Source organism: Rhodnius prolixus, unplaced genomic scaffold (genome assembly GCF_049639745.1).
Source record: "Rhodnius prolixus isolate KJV_2025 unplaced genomic scaffold, Rpr scaffold_2, whole genome shotgun sequence".
Classification (NCBI taxonomy): domain Eukaryota; kingdom Metazoa; phylum Arthropoda; class Insecta; order Hemiptera; family Reduviidae; genus Rhodnius; species Rhodnius prolixus.
In genome coordinates this window covers 51,950,701-51,975,331 of record NW_027411592.1, presented here as the reverse complement: position 1 = coordinate 51,975,331, position 24,631 = coordinate 51,950,701, and the positions used below count along the sequence as shown (strand labels likewise).

General features: G+C 32.3%; 1 protein-coding gene and 1 long non-coding RNA gene across 2 annotated transcripts in view; one reads left to right on the top strand and one right to left on the bottom strand.

Moving 5' to 3' along the window:
• Positions 1-1,160: 1,160 nt before the first annotated feature.
• LOC141449938 (cyclic nucleotide-gated cation channel subunit A-like) overlaps positions 1,161-24,631 on the top strand; it is a 223,382-nt gene continuing 199,911 nt past the window's right edge. Inside the window, exon 1 of the mRNA XM_074119905.1 lies at positions 1,161-1,320. The gene's annotated coding sequence lies outside the window, so the exon portion shown is untranslated. The remainder of the gene's footprint in view (positions 1,321-24,631) is intronic.
• LOC141449933 (uncharacterized) lies at positions 19,611-23,009 on the bottom strand. The gene is made up of 4 exons (XR_012455774.1): positions 22,904-23,009; positions 22,348-22,456; positions 20,266-20,494; positions 19,611-19,705 (listed from the first exon to the last, which is right to left on the bottom strand). It is a non-coding gene; the product is annotated as an uncharacterized lncRNA (long non-coding RNA).

The following is a 24,631-nucleotide window of genomic DNA, read 5'->3' as shown; positions in this document are numbered from 1 at the left end:
AAAAACATTGTTTGAAATTGTTATTCTTTACCAGGATAAGGAAAATGAAGAGTGACAGTTATGCCATTAAATCTACTTCTTCTGGGTATTGCAAGACTTTTTTACAAAATTATAAAGTAAGAATTTAATAGTAAATTTTAGTAATGTCGGAACGACAAACAGATTCGTAGTTTTAACTCATGTTATTATTATTATTTTTCCAACAACTCAGTTTTTTTCATATTTAAATTAGTCTAATGCTCTAGGCAGCTGCCGCCCCTCCTGACAACGCACAGAATTTTCTCATCACAAAACCTCTCTGTTAGATTCTGAAGGCATCTTGACTACAAAGCTGGCATTCCTTCTTTTCCCTACATCTCTTTAAGTATTTCATCTACGTATTAAACTCAACCTTCAGCTATTGCTTCCGGCATATTAGTTTCTCTCTCAAAGAACATTACACTTAACCGAAAATAGCTAGAAGTTTCTATTTAGCATTTGTTTAGATGATGTTAGTGGAATCAATCAGTGTGCTAAATTGATTTTCGTTCGATTTTTCATTATTTACACGAATAACCTTCACACATAACACACTATTTACGTTTCAAATTTTCACTATTTTTTATATTTTATTGAAAGGATCAGACGATTTCATCTAAACTTAGAATTCTAATTGAAAACTTGCAAATGTAGTACTATTATATGAAAGAATTTTTAAGTAAAATTTAGATTTTCCGCTATAGTGCTATTTCAGTATAAGTTACATTCCTATCTTTTATATATTATTAAGGAAAAACTAAAATTTCGAGCATCAAGTAAATTTCTCATTGAATAAGATGTTTAACTTGTCTGAGATTTTCTCTGAAGTTATTGCACACATACAAACAAACTTTAATTTGAATAATTTACTTCTTTTTTTTTTAAAGAAATATTTGTGTTTTAAGGGCTGTCAGGGGGAGGATTATGGTTTTTCTAAGATTTGATCTTAGTGTAAAGTACAGAAACAATTGTAAATAATTAAAATTCCCTAGTAAACCTCCAAGATTTAAATTGTATTTTAAGTTATTTGATGTAAGGTATTGCGAAATCGGCCGGGGGCGGCAGGTCTGGGTTTGGTCGAGGGGAGTGGAGCACTGGATAGCCGGAGGTGGTGGGGGCAGCAGCCGGATCCCGCCTCCAGAATTTCTTCAGTTAGTGACGGTCCTTCTCATCGTTTATGTGAACATGTGTGTGTGTTTTATTTGGGTTTTTTAATTTTGATCGACACTTCACTTGTCTAAATGTCGCGCTGATATCTGACCCACCTAAACATCAGAATACGACTCGGATAATCTTTTAGAGGTAAAGTCTTCTCCATTGATTTGATGTGTTTATTTTTATTAATTTTTTTCTTTTATAAAGGAATTTAAATAAAAATAGTGAGTGGAAACAATAATTAAAAAGATGCAAATGAAACAAAAAGGATGCTGAAACTGATAAAACACCAAGCATGAACTTAGACCTTTACACTGGTCACACCTTCGCTGGTGTACTTCTTAAAGAAGGCGCATCCTAAATCTAACTTTTTGTGCTGCTCAGATGTCAGTTCGCAGTGTTTTAATACTTCTATATTTTAACATGCTTTAGGTATAGCCTTTGGAGATACTGGTAGATATTTGGATTGAATTAAAGATGATGAAATGAAAAAAAATTATTAAAAGCTACAACACTAAACAAAAATAATTAATTTAAAGGTCGATATTATTTACTCTTCTAAATTAGCAAAAAGTCATTTTTAATAATGTCAATTTTATAAACTTGAAAAACACTTATAAAAATAATCCACATATTCAACTAACATAAACCCGAAGCAATTTTTTATTTTAAAAAATTGTTATGAATTTAATCTTTTTAAAATGAATTGATAATTATTGAAACTTCATAAAAAGTCAATTGATCAAAATAATTGATCATTATTGAAAAATAATCTATATAAAACAGGTTAATATAAAAAAAATGTTTGATTTCTCTAGAAGCCATTATGGCCAGTTTTAACCCGGAATCTAAAACTATGTCATCAAGACCCATTAAAAAAAATAATCTAATTAATAAAGTGGTTTTTAAAATTATTTTAATTTTTTTGAATCAATTCAACTGCAAATAAATAGGAAAATAATGATTTAATTCAATTTAAATAAATAATCTTTACTAAAGTTCATATTAAATAATTATTAATTTCGTACTGTACAGTACTGAAAAATGTGAGAAATACTCTGCTTCATCTCAGTTGATTGCTTCACCTACCCATTGGAATAGAGAGAAAACTCTCGAAATCTATTTAATAGTTATTCAGTTAATTTTTGCGTTAAGCTCTTATTCCGGCAATATTACTTTTTTGCCGATTTTTAATTTTAGAATTTTAACAAAATTTAACTGAAATGAAGTTTTATTTCCCCCCATAATCAGCCTTCTTCATCAGTTAGTTAGAATTAAGATTAAAACGACAATTATTTGTGGTATTACTTAAATTGAATTAAAAATGAAATTGAATGAGGAAGTTTAAAACTTTGGAAATAATATTTTCTGTTAAAAAAATTTAAAATCAGATCTTTGTTTGTAGAATATTAAAATTCTTCAATCACAAGGAGAATAAAAGCGTTCTGTTAGAGGCAGAATAAAAAAACATTTGGGATTTTGCGTTCGATAAAAATTGGAACGCTTGGAGTACGGTAATTTGAGTACAACCATTTTGAACATTTTCAAAGATTAATTAAATTTATCCATAAAACTGTAACTCTAAATTAAATTAGGTTCTCTAGCTGATAAAGTTTTCCAATAAATTTTTTAAAAAATTATGAAATGTTCATTAAAAATAAACAAAAAAACATATTAAAAAAAGTTGACAATTATAGTACACTGCTATTTGGTTTAACTTGATTTGATCTACTCGACTTCAGATTTTTGGGTAAAGGTTAGACTACAATAAAAACAAAAACTTAAATACTACCAAAAACTCTTCATTTCTTCACAACAATAAACTGGTCACAGATCTCACTCAAACAACTCACTCCAATTCTGAAACGCAAGTTATCTTTTACTAATGCTTTTCACGAAATTTAAGAGCTCAATGATTACATCACATTCTTAGCGTTACATTAATAATATCAATTATATATATATATATATATATATATATATATATATATTTCAAAATATTGATGGAAGGTAAACAAAAAAGCTTCATTAGAAAAAATAACCCAATAAATTCCGACTTTTTCCACTGTTTTTGAACTTACATTATGAATTAAGGACGACCCAGTCTGTAACATCCAGCCCTGCTCTAGTTACTGTTTATTTGAGTTTAAAAATCACTTCGTTCTGTGAACCTAGGCCAGAATCCCGACTTTTTCCACTGTTTTTGAACTTACATTATGAATTAAGGACGACCCAGTCGGTAACATCCAGCCCTGCTCTAGTTACTGGTTATTTGAGTTTAAAAATCACTTCGTTCTGTGAACCTAGGCCAGAATTCCGACTTTTTCCACTGTTTTTTGAACTTATATTATGAATTAAGGACGACTTAGTCTGTATCATCCAACCCTGCTCTAGTTACCGGTTATTTGAGTTCAAAAATCACTTCGTTCTGTGAACCTAGGCCAGAATCCCGACTTTTTCCACTGTTTTTGAACTTACATTATGAATTAAGGACGACCCAGTCGGTAACATCCAGCCCTGCTCTAGTTACTGTTTATTTGAGTTCAAAAATCACTTCGTTCTGTGAACCTAGGCCAGAATCCCGACTTTTTCCACTGTTTTTGAACTTACATTATGAATTAAGGACGACCCAGTCTGTAACATCCAGCCCTGCTCTAGTTACTGGTTATTTGAGTTTAAAAATCACTTCGTTCTGTGAACCTAGGCTAGAATCCCGACTTTTTCCACTGTTTTTGAACTTACATTATGAATTAAGGACGACCCAGTCGGTAACATCCAGCCCTGCTCTAGTTACTGGTTATTTGAGTTTAAAAATCACTTCGTTCTGTGAACCTAGGCTAGAATCCCGACTTTTTCCACTGTTTTTGAACTTACATTATGAATTAAGGACGACCCAGTCGGTAACATCCAGCCCTGCTCTAGTTACTGGTTATTTGAGTTTAAAAATCACTTCGTTCTGTGAACCTAGGCCAGAATCTCGACTTTTTCCACTGTTTTTGAACTTACATTATGAATTAAGGACGACCCAGTCGGTAACATCCAGCCCTGCTCTAGTTACTGGTTATTTGAGTTTGAAAATCACTTCGTTCTGTGAACCTAGGCCAGAATCCCGACTTTTTCCACTGGTTTTGAACTTACATTATGAAGTAAGGATGACCCTGTCGGTAACATCCAGCCCTGCTCTAGTTACTGTTTATTTGAGTTTAAAACCGTTCTATGAACCTAGGCCAGAATCCCGACTTTTTCCACTGTTTTTGAACTTACATTATGAATTAAGGACGACCCAGTCTGTAACATCCAGCCCTGCTCTAGTTACTGGTTATTTGAGTTTAAAAATCACTTCGTTCTGTGAACCTAGGCTAGAATCCCGAATTTTTCCACTGTTTTTGAACTTACATTATGAATTAAGGACGACCCAGTCGGTAACATCCAGCCCTGCTCTAGTTACTGGTTATTTGAGTTTAAAAATCACTTCGTTCTGTGAACCTAGGCCAGAATCTCGACTTTTTCTACTGTTTTTGAACTTACATTATGAAGTAAGGACGACCCAGTCGGTAACATCCAGCCCTGCTCTAGTTACTGGTTATTTGAGTTTAAAAACCACTTCGTTCTATTAACCTAGTCCACAATTCCGACTTTTTCCACTGGTTTTTGAACTTACATTATGAATTAAGGACGACACAGTTTGTACCATCCAACCCTGTCCTAGTTACCGGTTATTTGAAGTTAAAAATCAGTTTTTCGTTTTACCTAAACCAGAATTCCGGCTTTTGCAATGTGTTTGGGACTTATACTACGAACGAAGGTTGACACAGTCTGTAACATCTAGTCCTACTTTATAAAATGAGATTGCAATGACTTGAGGAGAGATTTTCATCATCAGATCTAACTTTTGTTTTGGATTATTGTGGATCATTTCCTAGACATTGAATTTTTTCTTTAATATTGCTAGCTAATATGGTGGTTTGAGAAGTTAGAGTTAAGTCGGAGGTCTAGGTGATGTTTTGTGTGTTCTGTTAAAGTTAAAGTTAGTAGTTTTTTGTGCATTCTTAGTCAAGTTGGTTAAGTCACATTTTTTAAATGCTGACTATTTTTTCCGTTTCGAGAAGTTGGAAAATATTTTTTGTCTTTTTTGGTGTGAGGAATTTCTGGTTGCAGTTTTGTGAAAGAATTGGCAAAATTATTTTTAATGAAGAAGGGCGGTCGATAAGAATCGGATCGAATAGGTTTAACCCAACAATCGTGAATAGTAACATCAAGAAGAGTTCATTTGATGATTACTTTTTAACTTATGTGTGGATTGTAAGCGAAGATTAAAGGAATTAAGAACATCTGGAACAGTTTGGAGCTGTTGAATGGGGTTAATGGAGTTGAATTAATATTCATTTCTTATAAACAAAATTGACAAACACCCACTCATACTCAGCCTGAGTCAAAATGAAAAGCTTGAACGAAATGTAAATAAAAGAAGGTCTAGTCTAAACAAATCTTTTTTAGAAACATATGTGGTAAACCTGGAATATTTCATCTTTTTTAAACTTTTCAACAAATTTATACACAAAATCTAGGTCATTCGCTGTTATAATGAATTTCCCAGAAAAACTTACCACATACTACTCCAACAGGATCCTTATTTTCTCTTTAAAGGGACAAAATTAAAGAAAGTAAAAACATAAAAATCCCAAGTTTCATATAAAATTATTGTTACTTCTTTAATTGAAGTTTGGTTGTTCTTTTTTTACTTTTGATTCATTCCTGTTGTTTCCCAGTTCTCTCTTCCACCCTCCATTTGAACTGTGAAGTTTATCAATAGATTGCTTATCATCCAACCGATTGTTTAGCTAATCGACTGGAACATAGATTATCAGAGCGCTTTACACTCTATGGCTTTATTACCATTGATGTATATACCAGCTGATGACATATTATTTTGGGCAATATCTAAAGAATGAACTAAAACTAGCTTTACTGGTAATATTACCTACCACGACGAATAAAATCGAAGATATAAGTACATTGCTTTTTTATAAACAGAAATTCTTAAAGATAAGAAGAGTTAATTTAAAAAATCTCCGTTGAAAAGCAGAGTTGGCAAAGGTACTTTATTTATGGTGATAAAGTGTAGAAACGGCAAGTCGCAAGAGAGGAGCTTACTTGATGCTTGCAACTAGATAGTGTGTGGTGGGTTCGGTCAGAAAGGTGATTTATCATCCAGTGCAAGGTCTGCAATCGGGACCGGAGGTGTTAACATCATCATTTCAGTCTTCACACTGAGCGACATTTATCATTGGTCTAATGAGCGACGCAGACAACTCTCTGCAAGAGGACCGTCTTTTCAAATAAGATTTTATTTCCTTATTATAAAGTAAGAAAGAAGAAAAACAGAATTCAACCCAATGACAGATGGTTTTCCAGAAAACATCTTTAATTCAATGATCATTGGAAATCAAAGTTTGATTTGAAGCTGGGCTATTTATCATCACGCTCATGAAGGTTTTACTGATCCTTGAAGAAAACGAATACTTTCTTTTATTCAAAAAGGATTCAAATTCTTTAAATTGTTCAATATCGAAATTTTACTGACATTGGTTTGTAGGAAAGTTTGGAAGGATTCAAACACTTAAAAATTTTGTGATTCCAATAATACTCATTCGATTTAATCGAAATAAACACTAATAGCATTAGCACATCTTTGCCAATAAGAAAAAAGTAGATTTATTCAATTACTGTAGTAATTTGGTTTTCGGGAATTGAAGGACTCCGTAAATAGATGTTTTGCCTGGACTTCTTCAGTGGTGAATGCTTAACAGTAAAAAAGTTTCAGTTTCTCAATATTAATGGGCGAGAAGTCTAGGAAGTACAATGTGTGAAGCAAAATTTTGATGTCCAACATATTCAATTTTTGACGGTGATTTATTTGAAAGGTGTGGGCGAGCGTTGTCATGTAATAAGATCTGATACATTCTGCGTTAACCAATGTTGGTTTTGGTTGGTGTAATTTCCTGTACATTACGTCAATATCTTGAAAATACCTCTCTGCATTGATGGTTTCCAAAATGTATAGAGCAATGAAGCTGAGAATGAATGAACCAAGAATTTTTGTAGGTATTTTGAAATACCTTTGAAACACCTTTTAAAAAGTGTTTGGAGGACTCAGATTTGTCCAATTATCTTCCAGAATGTCTCCTGTACAGGTACAATTTACGATTAGGTCCAAAAGTAGGTTATAAATTCGATGAATGATGAAGAATAAGTGTCCAAATTTGTCTCCAAACAAAACCGCTTTTTACCAATTTTTTTTTAACTTTTCCAAAGCGCTTTATACCATCCACAACAGCAATGTGGTACACACCCAGTTGCTCTGCTCGTTGTACGGTTTAAGATGGGTCGACAACAGTTCTTGAAATATCTCCTTCTGTAACTTTAGGATGGCAGGTTTGTAGGGGCTATCTTCGTGGTCAAATTTCCAAGACTTTTGGTACTCCTCAAAACAATAGAACCTGCAGCTAAATTCAACAGATTCTGTCCTAGTTCTAACACATAAATGAGAATATTGCGAAACTCAACATGTCGTAATGACAAAAGGAAAAATAAATAAATGAATAATAAAAATATAGCTTAAGGGAAAAACAATAGCACATTTGTTTGATGCAATTATTAAGTTAATACTTGATTCAAAAAACGCTTTACAAAATTATACTCAAGTCAAACCGTCTAGTACATGTTTTAACTTAGCCAAACCAAATCAGGGACATTTCAAAAATGCTTTTTCCCTTTCTTTTTTCTTTCTTTGTTATCTTTGTATGTGTAAGGAAGCTGTTTGAGTGTTTCTGTGATCGCGTTAACTCACACTAAAATTGGCAGGAAGTTAGAACTTTATATTTAGTTTAGATTGATTACTCCCACAGGACCTGACAGAAAGTTAACATCAAATCCCTGAAACATTCATATTAGATCAGTACACATGCAGTTCAATTTATGTAAAAACCTCTTTTTCGATCTGAGGGAACTACAAAACCTGGACTTTCTTTGAAAATTCAAAATACAAAATTGGAAAGTAAAAGTAGACAGTAAGCTGTGTACAATAATTGACTTTCAAATTAATCATTCATATTTTATATCATCAAAGTATCTTTGACACGATTACAAAGTTCGAAAAATGATCATCAGTCCATCAGCTTGCCATTTAATTTGCTGTGATAATCGTGCGGAGAGTTCGGGCGTACTGATAATAATAAATGTGCTCGTTGACTTGATCATGCTATTAAATTACTTGGTAGAACTTTTCAATAAATGTTTGTCAGTCAAATAAATGGCGATTTTCGTTCAAACTTTTTTTTTTTCTTCAATTTTTGGTTACTAGAAACGAGCGACAACCAATCATATTATTTTGGTCTTAGAGGGATTACATTAAAATGGGGTGTGATTTATTCAGAAAATGTTATCATTTTTTTTTTTTTTTGCGCATCAACAGCTTAGGTTATTAGCGCCCGGAGCTTTTTCCAGTGCACTGCCGGCCTCCGGACAGTGTTCTCTCGTTACAGACAACACTGTCCATCACCGGACAGTGAGCTGTAAGAAGCTCCTAGGAAGAGAAAATCTAAGGGTCAGCTGCTGGATTCGAACCCGGGACCTCCGCGTGGGAGTCCAGTATGCTAACCGCATAGCTAATCCCATTATTATTTTTAATTTTATAACTGCGCTGAAAAGGGTGGCTTTACTAATCAGCATTTTCCTTGTGGAATTTCGCAATGTGTATTTGCTACTCCCTCAGCAAAGCTCTAAATGCTCTTCTTTTTTAAAGTTGAACAGATCGGAAAATCCGCAACTCCAATACGATGAAGATGCTTCTGCAGGTGGACAAGCCAGTTGAGGCAGCCATGACTAAATATGGAAGGCCCGAGTAATTAGATTAGATAGTATGAAAAGGGCGGTTCCCCCCCCCAAAGGGAAGGGAATGCAGACAACCCAAAATGCCCATTGTTCCCCCAGGGAATATGCTGTCATTATCATTTTTTAATTTATTTTTCAGCTTACCTCTTACAAATTAAGCGCATTCTTTCATGGGGCAGGCTGAATTGATTTAAAGCTCTCCAAGATTTTCAGCGGCTACACTTAGTGCTCTTTTTAAAAGAAATCGGGGAAGTCTCCTTTGTGTACGCTAAAAAATCATTTTCCCGTGGACACATTTTCCAATAAAAGTGTCCCAATCTTAAAGAGGTTAAAGAAAAACGTTGTACAAATTTTCTATAAAATTATTTGCTTAAATTCACACTTTCTGCTGACTCATGATCTTCTGATGAAGTAAGAAAATATAAATTGTTCAAGAATCGTATTTAGAGCTGACATTAAGCGTTTTTAACTTCGTATTTATTCGATATAAAACTTATGTAAAACTGATTAGTTATTTTTTGAGAATATAAGAGAAATTATGGACATCTAAACATTAATAAAAAGAATGAAGTACAATTTTGTAAATTATTGTATAATAAAATATTTAGTACTCTTTGTACTAAGTGTAAATAATGGGGATAAAATTTATGGCTTAACAGCGATGTAATGGATGCTGCACATTAGTGAGGAAAGATGGAAGTTAATCTTGAACGGTACAGGCCAACCGAAATGTTCTCTCATTAATCTTTTTTAAATTTAAAGCGTAAAACTCTCGCCCCACTTACATACATTGTCTGCCATACCCATGTAAAGTGGCTCATTCTACCGAAGAACCTAGAGAATTATTTTTTATTTGTAGTTAAATCTATTTACAGTTAAACTATTTTTTTTTTTACTAAGAAACACCTAAGTAACTCAATTGAAAATTACAAATTATTTAATTTCAATTACCTTCCGAATTAGAGCCCGCTTAACAAATCCTTGTTAAGTCCTTAGTATTAATTAACGCAGAACATTCAGCGGTACCATCAACGCGAGTCGGGATCTCTCTTCATTAAGTTGTTCTATCATTTAAATATTTCTATTACTGAATTAGTGAACAAATATCTAAACTTCGTTTACACAAATAGAACAGCCAAAGCTGCACCCAGAATTTTTTCGGATCAGAGTGGAGTTTGGTTCGAGAAGTAACTACTCTAGTTTTTCATTTTAAAACTATTCTTCAGTCACTTTGATAAAATTGTTTCTGAGAATATCTTCGCAAAACAATTTAGCTAATGATCACTTTATGCTATAAAATAAATATTAAATATTTACTTTCATTAATAATAAAGTAATTCAGTCTATGAGTGATGTTTCTGGATGGCTCCAAGACAAAAGACATCAAGTACCACAAAAACGTGAGACATGATATCTCGGTACAGTTAAAGTTCTAGGAAAGTCCTTCCAAGCCCGTGTCAGTCACTTAAAGCTATGCTAAGGGAAATTTAGAGACTTCATTTCCTGGACATACTCACCCCTGAGAAACCTTGATGGAAGATCACCTGTGGCTTAAACTAGGCAACTCGATTCTTAAATGGTATTATCTGTACCAGATATACTAACTCTTCGACTTGCTTTGGGCTGATAGCCCTCGATTACTATTTTTTTGTTATTTTTTGTATCTGTAGCTATTTATGTATCACTCAATAAAAATGATTTCTAGTTCCTTGACGCAGGTGGGAATGAGAACTATGTAGGCCTTACAATACCAGGATCTCGGGATCCCGAATACCGGAATCCCGGACGATTTTTGTCCATAATTAAAAACCGGTATTTATGTAAAAATACCGGTATTTTTGTATTACATTGGTTGATAAAAATTGAATTTATACACAATTTATCATTTTTCAGATAAAGAATTTAATTTATTATCTTCAATTATTGCTGCTCTTACTCCTGTAAAATTAACAGTAGATGCATTATGCCGAAAAGATGCAAATCTTTTGACGGCTGACGCTTCTTTGACATTTATGTTAAATACTCTTTCCAAATCTACAATTGCATTAGAATTATTGGAAGCATTAAAATCTCGAATTTTACTGCGACGAACTGAATTATCACAAATACTTCAGTATCTGCAAAAAGGCTCAAAAGATGTTGTAGAAGTATTTAAACGCATATCCAAATTTACAATCATTAAAAAAATTGTAAGCTTAACAAAACGGCTCACACATGAAAATCTAGAAGATACAGAAGATATGGAAGTTGTGCAAGAAACATCCCTTCCAATATCTTTTCAAATTAGTAACGAAACAATATTAGAATCTGACAAGGTAAACGTAAACGCATTAAAGAGAAAACTACAGGCAGCAATAGACGAAACACTAAATACTTCACCCGTGCCTGCGTTTAAAAAAATTCCAAGTCTGGAACAAAAAATAAAAGATGAAATTACTTTTTTTGAAAAAACAGGAACCAAAGGAACGTATTTACAAAATGTGTATGATTTCTTAATGACAATAGTGCCGACAAGTGTAGAATCAGAAAGAGCTTTTTCAGCGGCTGGTTATATTTGTACGAAAATTCGGTCCTCGCTTGATGATGAAACGATTGATTGTTTATGTTTTTTAAGAGCATACTTTAATAAACAAAACGCAACTTATTAATATTGTTTCATAAATACTTTCAATTAATTATATTTTTCGCTTCTTTAATTACATAATGCCATGCGAGCCTATTATATGTAAAATATAACATAAAATTTAATATGTACTTTTTTTATTTGCACGATTTTTTTACCTATCTACTCCTACTCTCTATGTAATAAAATTAATAATATCTACTCATTTCAGAACAATATATATTAGATTTCAGCAATTATTTGTTAACAAGTCAATATAATATCTGATGTAAGTAAAAATATAACTAGTAAATTTTTTATTAATAATACCGGTTTTAATACCGGTATCCCGATATTTCAAATTTCAAATATCAAATACCGGCATTCAGATTTTACTTCGGTATTGTAAGCCCTAGAACTATGTTGTCAGCGAATTTTAATTGTTAAGATTGGTACCGGTAACACCAATTCTGATTCTCGCTTTAAACTCTCACTCAGGTCAAACTAAACTTCTCATTAGAAATGCTTACTAATAAAGTTTAAACCTAAATGGAATTTTAATTATTCAATAAGCAGAACTTACTCAAAAGTTCTTTTAATGACTTTAGCATTTAAGAGTAATATCAGAAAGAATTTAACATTTATTACAAAGAAATTTGGTTAAGAAAAGTATTGAAAATTATGTTTGGTTAAGTGTGAGAACATGAGAGAAAGTTTTCCTCACACACACTAACTCTTGTAAGTATGATGGAAAAGAAGGTACCCTCGTTGGGGCTTAACTGGCGAAATTAAACCAGCATGTCATTACCACCCACGTCCAACTTGGCACAAGTGTTACACTTCTTGTGACTCGCTTTTCATTAGCTTAAATTTAGCAAGAACATTTTCACACGTTATATATGCTTTCTAAAAAGCATAATTTAACATAATAATCTTTTTATTTATTTTCTTTTTTAGCCTCAAAGGAAGTCCACTAACTTTTTGTGGCGGGCTAAAACATACTACAAAGACAAAGGGAACCATGTCATAATTATAATAATATGTATGAAGACATTTTTGGATTAAACATTTAATTTTTAAGTTTGCCTTAAACACACAGAATTTTCCCATAACAGATTGTGTTTAAGTACCTGGGACTCTTCCTGGACAAACGTCTAACCTGGGAATCCATTTACTAGACAAACGGAAAGAACTAAACAGACTATTCAAATTCCTCTCTAGAGTTCTTGACAATTGATAGAAACTTTCACTAAACAACAAACGACTTATCTACACCATGATACTCAAAACTGCCCTGCCATATAAATTGGAACTTTGGGGCTCAGCCAAAGCTTCCAGTAACTACAAAATCCAATCCTTCCAATCAAAAACATTCCGTCGAATCGCTATTTTGAAAAGTATTGAAAATTATGTTTGGTTAAGTGTACAAATCAAAGTTTCCTGACAACATGAGAGAAAGTTTTCCTCACACACACTAACTCTTGTAAGTATGATGGAAAAGAAGGTACCCTCGTTGGGGCTTAACACAATTAATAATTGTGTTAAGGCTTAACAATGTAATTATTTTGTATTTAAATCTAACTCGCACCGAGATCTGCTTGTTCCTCTATGTTTCTGAAGCTGCAAGATCCCGTTATGTTAAATTCCACGCCTAAATTTCCACACATCCTAACCCTCTAGTTTTCCAACTTACTGCATTACCAGGAAATTTGAACAGTTGAATTGTACGTGGTCACGTGATCTTCTTAATGAAATAAGTGCTAGTTCCCAATAGTGAACTGTACCTCTTTGGGAGTTTCACTATTGTGTAAATTCTCCCTTCATGCTATTCATGTATTTATACTATGTATCATGTTGTATCAGCTTCCCTTGTTGCAGAAATGTACTACAGTTGTGAAAATAAATAGTTAAAAAAAAAGGTTTGCCTTAATTTGGTTTATCTGTTTGTATATTTCGCAATAGTATATTAAAAAAGAAATGAAAATATTAGAATAAAGCTGGTTAAAAAAAAGAAGAAGAATACCTGGGTGAGGGAAATCTCAGATATTCTGTTTTGGCACCTTCCTGTATTTCTCAGGAGTCTTTCCTCACATTAGGCAACTAAACATTCCTAGATCCCAATTATTTTCAGTCTATTGCCTGCAAACATGCTTCTCGGAGAGTTTCAGTGAACAGTTGCCTCTTTCTTTTACTCCTCCTCTTGCACCTATCAAGTTTTCAATCAAATTGCCTTCAATATTTACTAGATAAAATTATTCCTCGAATGACCAATGCTGCATGTTATTATGTCTCCAATAGAGCTAGTCCTAATGGCCTAAAGCAGAAGTTCCTAACCTTCTTTAGTTCCACGGATCAATTTAACTGAAAATCCCTTTAGATGAAAGTCCTCAGGAACCCCTTCTTAGAATCGTTAGTTCTTCAACTGATAAAACATGAACTAAGATTAGTTTATGTACCTGCTTCATCGCATTGAGACTCTCCATATGAAATTTATCATATGATTTATTTCTTTCAGAATATTTAAATATTGTATTTTATTGTAATTTCAATAGGTGTACTATCCTTCAGATGTTATCTTTTTAAAATTCAATTATGCTAACTTCTTCATTTGCTTAAATGTGGTACCTTAAAATTTAATTTTGGTTTTAAATGTTTCTTTCGTCATGAATTTTTAGTTGTTTAAATTTTTCATTATTTTTGATTGTTCTATTTACTTAGAGTAGGACCTGGGTCCTTTCAATAAGTTTTTCGCTATTTCTTTCGGTCTACAGCCTTAAGGTGCCATCTACTCATTCCAACCCGTCGGAGTTATTCCACTCAGCTATTCAAGTCGATGACGTTCTCGAATACTTTTGCGCCTCCTGGTTTTCAGTTTAATAATTTTTGTAGTATCCTTCACGTAGGCATCCTTTTCACATGTCCCAACCATTTCGATCACCCTTTTCCTTATTTGGACAACTATACCTGCCTTACCAAATATTTCTATGAATTTTTCATTTTTTGTCGTATTTTCTAATCACCACTCGCACACTTTGAGCCATTTATATTTATGAAAAACTACATTCTTGGAAACCATGTTTGAAGTTATTGACGCATAGCTTATGTAACAGATTGAGAGGGAAAAATATATATGGTTACTGTTGATTTCTTGGAAACGTTGATGGTGGAAACCTTTAAAAATACTAATAATCTAAACGAAGACCAAATAATTTACATCAGAGGGAAGGCTTAGATTATTTTCACAATTAATTGATTTCCTAGTAGAAGCCAAAAGGCTGTTAAACAACCAACAACTTTAAGCGTACTCGTGTTTTATATTCTGGTATTTTTTTATTCGGAAATTTTATGTACAATAAATACACTCGGAAAATAAATGAGTACTTTCCACTATAAATATAAATAAATAAATGGTTAAATTTAAAGTGTAACTCTAAACAAGATGGTCGAAGTAAACATACAAACTAATGTACGTAGTATGCGGTAGACTTGTCATAGATAATATTGCTTAATTGAATGCTTCTTGGTTATTACAAAAGTAGCGAGTGTTCTACTAAATGTTGAGATAAGGTTTGTAGGGCACCCTTTTTGGAGAATATGCTCTCGAGTATGTTACAAACTAACCATCCAACTCTAGTGATCTAATTAACAGATATATCTCAACAGTTTTGCAGCATCATTGGCTTTTATCCCATTTTATAGATGGTAAAGTTTTGATTATTAACAGCAAGTAATAGTTTAGGTACTTGTATAATTTTTATTTTTCAGTAATTATAAAATTGTAATTGTGCGAATTTTCGATATTGAATTTTAAGGTATTCTGGGTCAGAAAAATATGGATTTCACAAATTGATTTACATGATTGTAGGTCGCGGAAAGTTCATAATGGATATTTCTTTTCGGTGCCGCCAAGGAAATCGTCACTAAACTTTTACACAAAAATCAGCCACCATTTTATTGAACAGATTTTTGGGAAAAAAAAATCTAAAACGGCTCGTACAATTTTCTTTAAAAATTCGCAACATTCAAGCATTCGCTTTGTGCTTTTACTTAGTTCTATAAACTGTTATTTGTAACGTTATCTACAGAACATCATTCTTCAGGCAGTTCTGGGGAATATGTAGGACTTTGCCTCAATAAATATTGGTCCCTGAAGAAAATAATGAAAGACTGTACAGCAATAGAATAGTAACGTGTAGAATTTAATAGCTGCATCCTTCCTGTTATCTTAGTCAGACTTAAGTACACTTCATAAGTAGGAAACAAAAGTTCAGGTGTGGCAGAGAAAAGTAGTTGGAGCAAAACTGTAACCGGATGGTTACAGTGTGGACTGGAAGAGAAAATGAGACCGACTTTAAAGAAATAGTTCGTGGAAATCAGAAGAGAATAAGTTTTAAAGAAAGTTTATGAGTTAAAGAAATTCGTTTTCAAGAAAAACGCCAACAATTGAATGATTATTGATTGATTTATAATGTGTTACTTCTGTGTGACCGATTTCGGACAAAAGTGTGCATCAAAAGTGATAATATCAAAACGGAATACCAAATTTCAGCTTTCCACGATTTGTCAATCTTTTGTTATTGTTTTCTCTCTCTCCGATGATCCAATTACATGAACGTCGTAACCACGCGGAAAGCTTCAGGGGATTGAGACGGAAGCTTAAAGTTATAAATAAAGATTTCTTAAACACCTAAGTTTCAAATTAAACTGTTAGACCGCCGTTAAAAGCGTATTTTTGTGTAAAAAGGGGTCACATCTAAAAAAAGGAAGTATTTTTTAGTTAAATAAATGTGAAAAATTTGAAAGGGAAGTGACAAAAGCAAAGAAGAAGTAAAGTGATAAGAGTTCGCTCATATATTCCACTTTTCCTCCAAAAAAAGAAGTGTTTGCTAAAAAAAAAAAATAAAACGTCACTGTACACGAGGGCGAAGGGTAAAAAAAAAATAGCCGACATATAGCAAGAGTTTTGCTAAGAATTTATTGCTAAAATGAAATATAGATTTATTCATAAAGTAAAAAATGTATTTTAATTTAACTGTAGGAGCAGAAGCAAGTTATCATACTTTTATGTTTGACATACTTTGTGGCATATATTTTTATATTTTCTCTTCATTTTTACAAATTTATGTCCAACAAAGAAGATGGTAAAACATGTTAAGCAAAGAATTTGTTAGATTTTGAATGAACATAGATTTTTTTTTTGTTTCTTTTTTAATACAATAATAATAGCTATAACTATAATTATATATAATAATGATAACTGCATTTTTTATGAATGGAAAAAATAGGGGTATTATCATAACTCAAATATAAGGTAGATGGAAAACTGCGTACAGTACATTGAGTGCGTATCGTCACCATGGTAACTAACAGATAAAGAAGATGGGTTTTCCTTTTTGCCCTTTTCTATCTGACTCCATTTTCCTAATATTTTCACAATTTGGCATTGAGGACCTAATTATAATTTCAACAATTAGACAGTGTACGAACTACTCTGTCGTGCTCTGGTGAGTTGAATTTTAACCGGCCAATTATTTTCATTTGTGATTCTATCGAAATTCGATTTTTGTAGAAAATAAAATATATGTGGTTTAGAGTGGTAGACCCGCTGCGGAGATTTCGGTTAGTAAAGCCTGATTAGATCTTTTCAATTATCACAGCCTCTTACAGTAGTTGTTGTCAGTGTTATCTGTTACGAGGGAACACTTAAAAAAGGCTACTAGTGCCAATGAGCACAAATGTTGACGTGCCTAAGATAAAAAAAAGAAGCTGTATCAGTGGATCAGCCATTTTTTCAGGGCCTAAGAACACGAATAACAAAGATGATTGATATTTGCACTGTAGCATGGCCACAACTTGGACAAGTGAGGGAGTACAATAGATTTAATTTGGTCGCAATACAAGGTACCCAGTCAACAAAGAAACAGATGCTGTTGGAAGCCTCCTTTGCAAAGATTTTTGACGACTTAAGGAGACCATAAGTACCATATTGGTACTTTGAGCACCTTTTATAAAAATACTTCTACATCAATACAAAAATATTTAACTTTTACCGAATTTCGTTTATTCTTTCCTATTAATGAAAGATTCAATTCCGAAAAAAGGAGTAATTTTTCCTGCTTTTGCCGCTGTTTTTCGCCTGCAAATGAAAGTATTAAACGTGTCCTTCGCTTAATGTAACAGAGAATCGAAAAATTCAATTATCAGAGATTCTGAGTGTCATAATTATTAAATTCCACGTATCAATTTTAATGTTCCTGGCAGATCTTTAAATTAAATTTGTTTAGAATTGAATTTTAGACCCGTTAATTGAATGTTCCGTCTGAGGACAAAGCTACGTCAATAATTTTGTTAACTGAGGAAGAGATGGTTTAGGATAGATCAGAAACACTTCTTTTTTCTTTTTTTTTATGTCAACCGTTGTAAAACAGTTCAATTAGATAAAAGTACAGCAAACTAATTGAGATTTGATGTAAAAGGAAGTTCGCTCTTACTGCAATTCACGCGGTTTTCCTCAAAATCATGAAAGCGTTTAGAATAAAACTAGTAAAAATAGGATTTATGTAAAATTGGATTAGTCCAACCAAACTTTAAAACCGTGTAAATAATTTAAAGAAAGCCTAGCAACGGAAGTTGGTGTTAAAAAACAAATAGCACTTATTTGCTGGTCATTCTAGCTATTTTTACATAATTTTACCGTCGATTTTAAAGCTATATTTCCAAAATAAGGCGACCAAATATGTGTAACTTAGCTCTTCTTATAAAACAAAAATTACACTAATTTGCTAGTCATTCTAGCAATTATCTCATAATTTCTCTCGCATTTTTGAAATTCTTTTCCCAAATTAAAGCGACTTAAAATGTAAAAAATAGATCTGCTATACATTTCGTTGTTAAGATCCAAATTGCACTAAATTGTTAGTCATTCTAGCTAACATTTCCAAATTTTCCTTACGTTTTGAAAGTTCTAATTCTAAATTTTAGCGACGCATTATCTAGAATCTAACCCTACATTAAAATTCTGCAGTATAGACCAAACTTGCTGGTCACTTTTAACTATTTCCAATTTTTTCCACTGTTTTTGAAGTCTCTTTTTCCAAAAAAGGACGAACTAATATGTATATTCTTAATCTGCTGTATTTATCTGCAGTGAGAACCAAAATAAACCAATTTACTGATGATTCTTGCTATTATTTCCTACTTATTTCTTCATTTTTGAATATGGAATAATTATTTAATAAATGTCACACATCTGTCACAAAATTTAACAGTACATATGTAGCACATTTTCTAAACATTTTTAATGTTGCTGCAATAAACCACACTGTTAATGTTAGCGAAGCTGCAAATTCAAAAGTAATTTAAATTGTAAACATTTGTTTGAAAAATTACCTCCTTGAATTAAACTAATGTTCGCCTGAAGGTAAACATAAAATCTCTTTACATGTATAACTCTAAAAAAAGAGATGTTTTTAAGATTGTTTTGAGATTCGTTGACAAAAGACGCAATATATTAGTTTTTCTTTATACTAAGTTTCTTCAGAGAATAAAATACCTGATATAAGGGACTGCTTGACGGAGATAAGAGTAGAGCAACATTATGATACAAAAATGTTTTCAACTTCTTTTTTGCTTGCTTTATCATTTTTTGCCCATTCAATAAGAAAATTCGCATATAGGCAAGTAGTCTACTTTGACCCTACGCCAGAAAAATGTTTTATATTCATCCAAAGTACAAGTTAAGATGGAAATGTTGCACTTAAATGTTAGTGGGGGCCCCTAATTTAGAGAAATTTAATGTTTTGTTTTGTTTTAGTTACAATGAGTATTTTTTTTTTAACATGGTACAAAAAAACACCAGAGATTAACTGATCAAGACTTTCTATTATTTTTCAAATTTAAGAAACAAAAAAGTAACTAAAATAAAGTTAAGTATTTCAACTGTACCGCTAAGTGTCTGTTAACAATAAACTTGCGGAGAAGGTCATTGTTTGCAGTGAAGAATGCATGACCAAATCCAAAAAAAATCATGGATGTGACCTGAAATAAAATGGAAGTATTATTAGTTTGGATATGAATGGACTGATGTTAAGAGAAAAATAAATCCTTCTAAGTTGCTGGACAACAAAGAACACTTAGAGATGTCCAATTATGTGTTCTAATTTAAGCTCTTTTTACATGATTCTATCAGAAACTAAAGTTATTGGAATGAAATATCTCTTATGTATTTATTTTGGTTCCAGCTTCGTTAATTGTAATAATAAAAAATATTGTTTCAAAAGATTGCGGTGTAATTTTATTTAATTAACCCTAAATGGGGCTAAATAGCCTAGCAAGAGAAACACATTACTTTTAATGAAAAAGAAAGAATGGACTCATTTAACCCTTTGTATATGTTTATAAAGTTTGTCCTAAAATCGAATTTCAAATTCGTAATTCTGAGAGTAACTTACTTACAATATTACTCGGCTTTATTCTTAGAATTAATTAAATAATTGAACTGTTTAAATTTATCAACGATTTACTCGGTTTTTATGAGAACTTTTTTCCTAAAGATTATATTATTGGAATCTATACTTTTTCTACTTTCTTCAACTTACAGCTTTATGATCCTTTAATTAAGTAATAAAAGCATTCATCAGGTCCTGGATTACTGTCATGTGCCTGGAATCAATCCTGACATTTCATCAACTTAAGTAATCCTACCTCCATATAAACTGAAAAATAGAAGTTTACTGCCCCATTTCTCTACCATTGTTCCACCTGCCAATCATATTAAGTGATAAACTGATCGGCTCCAACTGTGTCGACAAATATGTCTGCCCTTGTCTGAAACATTCCGTACAACCAATGATGTATTTTTATTTTATAATATTGTGTATTTTTTGGTACGTAAAGTTGTGTAATACTAGCGTAATAAGTTTCAGAGTTATTCTACAATTGATGAGGTGGAGACTATTGGTGATGAGGTCCTAAACGCACTATGTCTGGCCATTCTAGCTATTATTTCTTAATTTTTTCTTGGTTTATGGAACCCCATTTTAAAATCTGGGTGACTAAATCTGTATATTCTAGCTATAGATAGGGAAAGCCGAAAAGCACATTTTGATGGTCCTTCTGACTAATATTTCCAAATTTTTCTTTTGTTTTTTTCAGTACTAATTTTCAAATAAGGGCAATTTACTAATATGTTTTAGCTCTGCTATGGATAACGGTGGTGAAAACCAGAATACACTAATTTCTTGGTTATTCCAGCTAATAGTTGATAATTTCCTCTTTGTTTTTGAAGTTTATTTTCTTAAATAAGGTGAACTAATTTATACATTCTAGCTTTTCTATTCTATCGGCGATAAGAGTCATAATTAGGGAACGGATTCGTATGTATTTACATTTTTTTTTCTAGGCAATTTACAGACGTTTTTCAACTAGAAGTATTCATACTGACACTTTTTAAGCCGTTTGAGTCTACTTTTATTTCACATATTTCCACATATTTGGATGTTAACGCATATTTATACATATTTGATTAAAATAAATAAATATTTCTACATATTTAATCAAAATATGTACATATTTTTTCATATTTTTCATTTTGGGCATATTTTCATAATTGGGAGGTGGTTGACAGGAACTGTGAACCACAGACTGTAGGGCTGTGAATCACAGTGGGTACAATGGTTATTGTAATTTACTCAGAATGCTGCTAAACAGTGACGGGCACTTGTTAGTTCTTTGAAGTTGTCTGACGTTGTCTGTTCTTTCAGCTCGTTCGTTGAAGTGTCCAATTCATTTCGTTCGGTCACTTAGTGTATTCTTTTTTGGGTGAAATGCCACGAACATCGGCCTCAAACAAACAACTGGTTGCTAAATATCTTCGCGAGTTTCCAGCAGAACTTTTTCGGAGTGATGGAGACATTTTGTACTGCACAGCTTGTGACAAGCGCGTTTCTTGCTCTCAACGTTCCCAAGTCACCCAACATATTGCCACCAGATCGCACATAGAGAATAAAAACAGAAATAAAGAGAGGACGTCCTATCAAGCCTTCCTTACATCTCCATCATCAAGTAAGTCTACTCTGAGTACAGATCTGTGTCGGGCTTTGGTTAGAGCAGATATCCCTTTCCACAAACTTAAAAATCCTCATTTCATAGGATTCTTAGAGACCTATATTGGGGAAAAAATGCCTGACGAGAGCGCTCTGAGGAAAAACTACCTGGAAGATATCTATAAAGATACACTAACCAAAATTCGAGAACATATCAAAGATGGACCGATTTGGGTGTCAATTGATGAAACCACTGACGTTGAGGGCAGGTATATTGCCAATGCAGTTATTGGAAAACTTGATAGTGATGCTGATGTTCTTTGTTGTAAAAATCATTATAACTTGTAAAAACAAATTACATTGTTCCTAATAAATTATTATAAATTGTAAAAATGTTCTTTTCTCGTATAAATAATTATAACTTGCCAAAAAAAAAAAATCCATTTTCTTAAAAAAAAAATGTCCATTTTACTTAAATATTCCAGAAAATATTTTAAGAAAATCACATATTTTCCACATAATTGACGAAAATAAATGCATATTTTAATTAAATATTTGGCATTTTTAAATACATAAAAATCCGTTCCTTAGTCATAATACACTAATTTGATTGAAATTGTTGGTATTATTTCCTACTTTTTCCTTGATTTTTGAAGCTCCTTTTCTTAATTGGGGCAACTACATCTGAATCTTCCTGTATCAGGATGAATCATACTTGTTTTCTATACACTCCTGGATCTGCAAACTATTCCCAGATATTAAAAGTCCCAAATTAAAAGTTGTTTTTTAATGTGATCATTCGCTTCACACACATCTAATCTGGTAACCTCCCGGAAGGTCGAATGACCTTCCAAAACTTTCTATAACTAGAAAAGTCTTTGGAAGTTCCTTATTCAAAAAAGTCATTCATGTGACATCCATCCTTCAGCACAGGTCGTAAGACACCTGGAATTGGGCAAGGAAAGTGCTGAGAAAGGGTAAAATATCTCACTCCTTGGAGTCATACTATCTCTCCACTCGCTCCAAACATCCTCTTAGATTATATGAATAATTTACTTTTTTTAAAAAATTTAAAGTTTATGAAAAACTTAAGTATTTGATCTAAAAATTTTGTTGGAAAATGAAGAAAACAAAATATGCTCTTGCTCTGAAACTAAAGGAACATTAGCTTACTAATTAACGTTAAACTCACAACAATTTACTTTTAATGTGCAAACAACTTTAGCTAATACAATTAACTTGAACGTATAAAAGATAATTTCATTCATTCTGTAATTAGTATGTATACAGTATGAATTTAATGTTAGCATCCGCACATATGTATTATGTACTTCAACATATTGTATAATTCAACCAAACATTGCTTAGCAATGAGAAAGTAAAACTAGCATTTAAAATTTTTATCAATTCAGAAATCTTAAATTTAAAATTTGAAGAAAAGGTATCGAGTTAAAACTCTCATGACTTCTCGTATTACATTTCTCAGAGGTCCTAAATTGTAGAACATATGTATTTAATTCTTCCCTTTGTTCCAAAAATGGATATGGAAAAAAATAATCCAATTAGAAATTATAAACTACATGTATATGTACGTAAGAACAGTAGAGAAAATTGTAAGATCCATTTTCGTAAAAGTTCATGAAAAGTGGCGAAAAAAAATTCATTTATTAAATAGAGGTACATCGGAATTTTAGTAGCACTTTAACTCTCTTTAATAATGTACAAGATGCACACAATATTTAAATAGCAATGCCTGATTTTACAGTGCCCTTAAATAAATATTAATTGAAAAATGTTCCATATAAGCGTTGTTGATCAAAATGAGCAAGTTGTAATCTTTTCCTTGATGAATTTTATAATTTATTTAGAATATTTGTTTAATTTTATAAGTTGTAACAAATATTTTAGAAATGGGTTTTTATATTTATATTGAAAAATAGTATTTCTGACGGGTTGGAGAAAACATTTGGAACCGTTTGATGGTGTCCCAATTCTCTGGGCTTTCGTTCAGGGGAAAAAAATAATTCCATTAATTAATATAAGGACTAGGTTTTTTTTTAAAAAAATGTAAATAAATGAGAAAAAAAAGCATTATTTTATTAGAAAACAATTTCACAGATAGCTTATAATGTACTTACAAGTCACTTTGTTACAAAATACTTTAAAACCTCAACCGCAAAATGTTATTTAACAATTTACCACAAAGTTGTTAAACTGTTCGCCTATGTTTACCTCAGAGCTAAAGCTCTTGGATTTGAACAAATTGTTAGGCATATATTTCTGTGGTACCGCCTTTGATGTGCTAGATACAAGACTGGCCATTTATACATTAGATAGATTGATGAAGCGTTCTTTAGACTTGCTCTAAATCTAAGAGTAGTCAATCACTTATTGGAAATACTGTAATAAAAATACTTTCGTTGGAGGAAGATCCCTTATTCTGGCAATAAGAATTGTATTTGAGGCGGACTTCCCTAAGGATGGATGCTAATTTATGATGAAGAATTTATTCTTGGATTTTCTTCAATTTTAAGGTAAAAAACTAAAAATTCATAAATATAAAGAAGAGTTTATTTTTACTTTTTCTTATGGTGGTCTCTAACATATTTCTCAAATAAATTTTACTTTAAAAATGTTTCAAATAAATATGTAGGGAAATGATTAGCTATGAGGTTAGCATACTGGACTCCCACGCGGAGGTCCCGGGTTCGAATCCAGCAGCTGACCCTTTAGATTTTCTCTTCCTAGGAGCTTCTTACAGCTCACTGTCCGGTGATGGACAGTGTTGTCTGTAAAGAGAGAACACCGTCCGGAGGCCGGCAGTGCTCTGGAAAAAGCTCCGAGCGCTAATAACCTCAGCTGTTGATGCGCCAAAAAAATAAAATAAAAAATTAATAAATATGATAGAACGCATACGCGT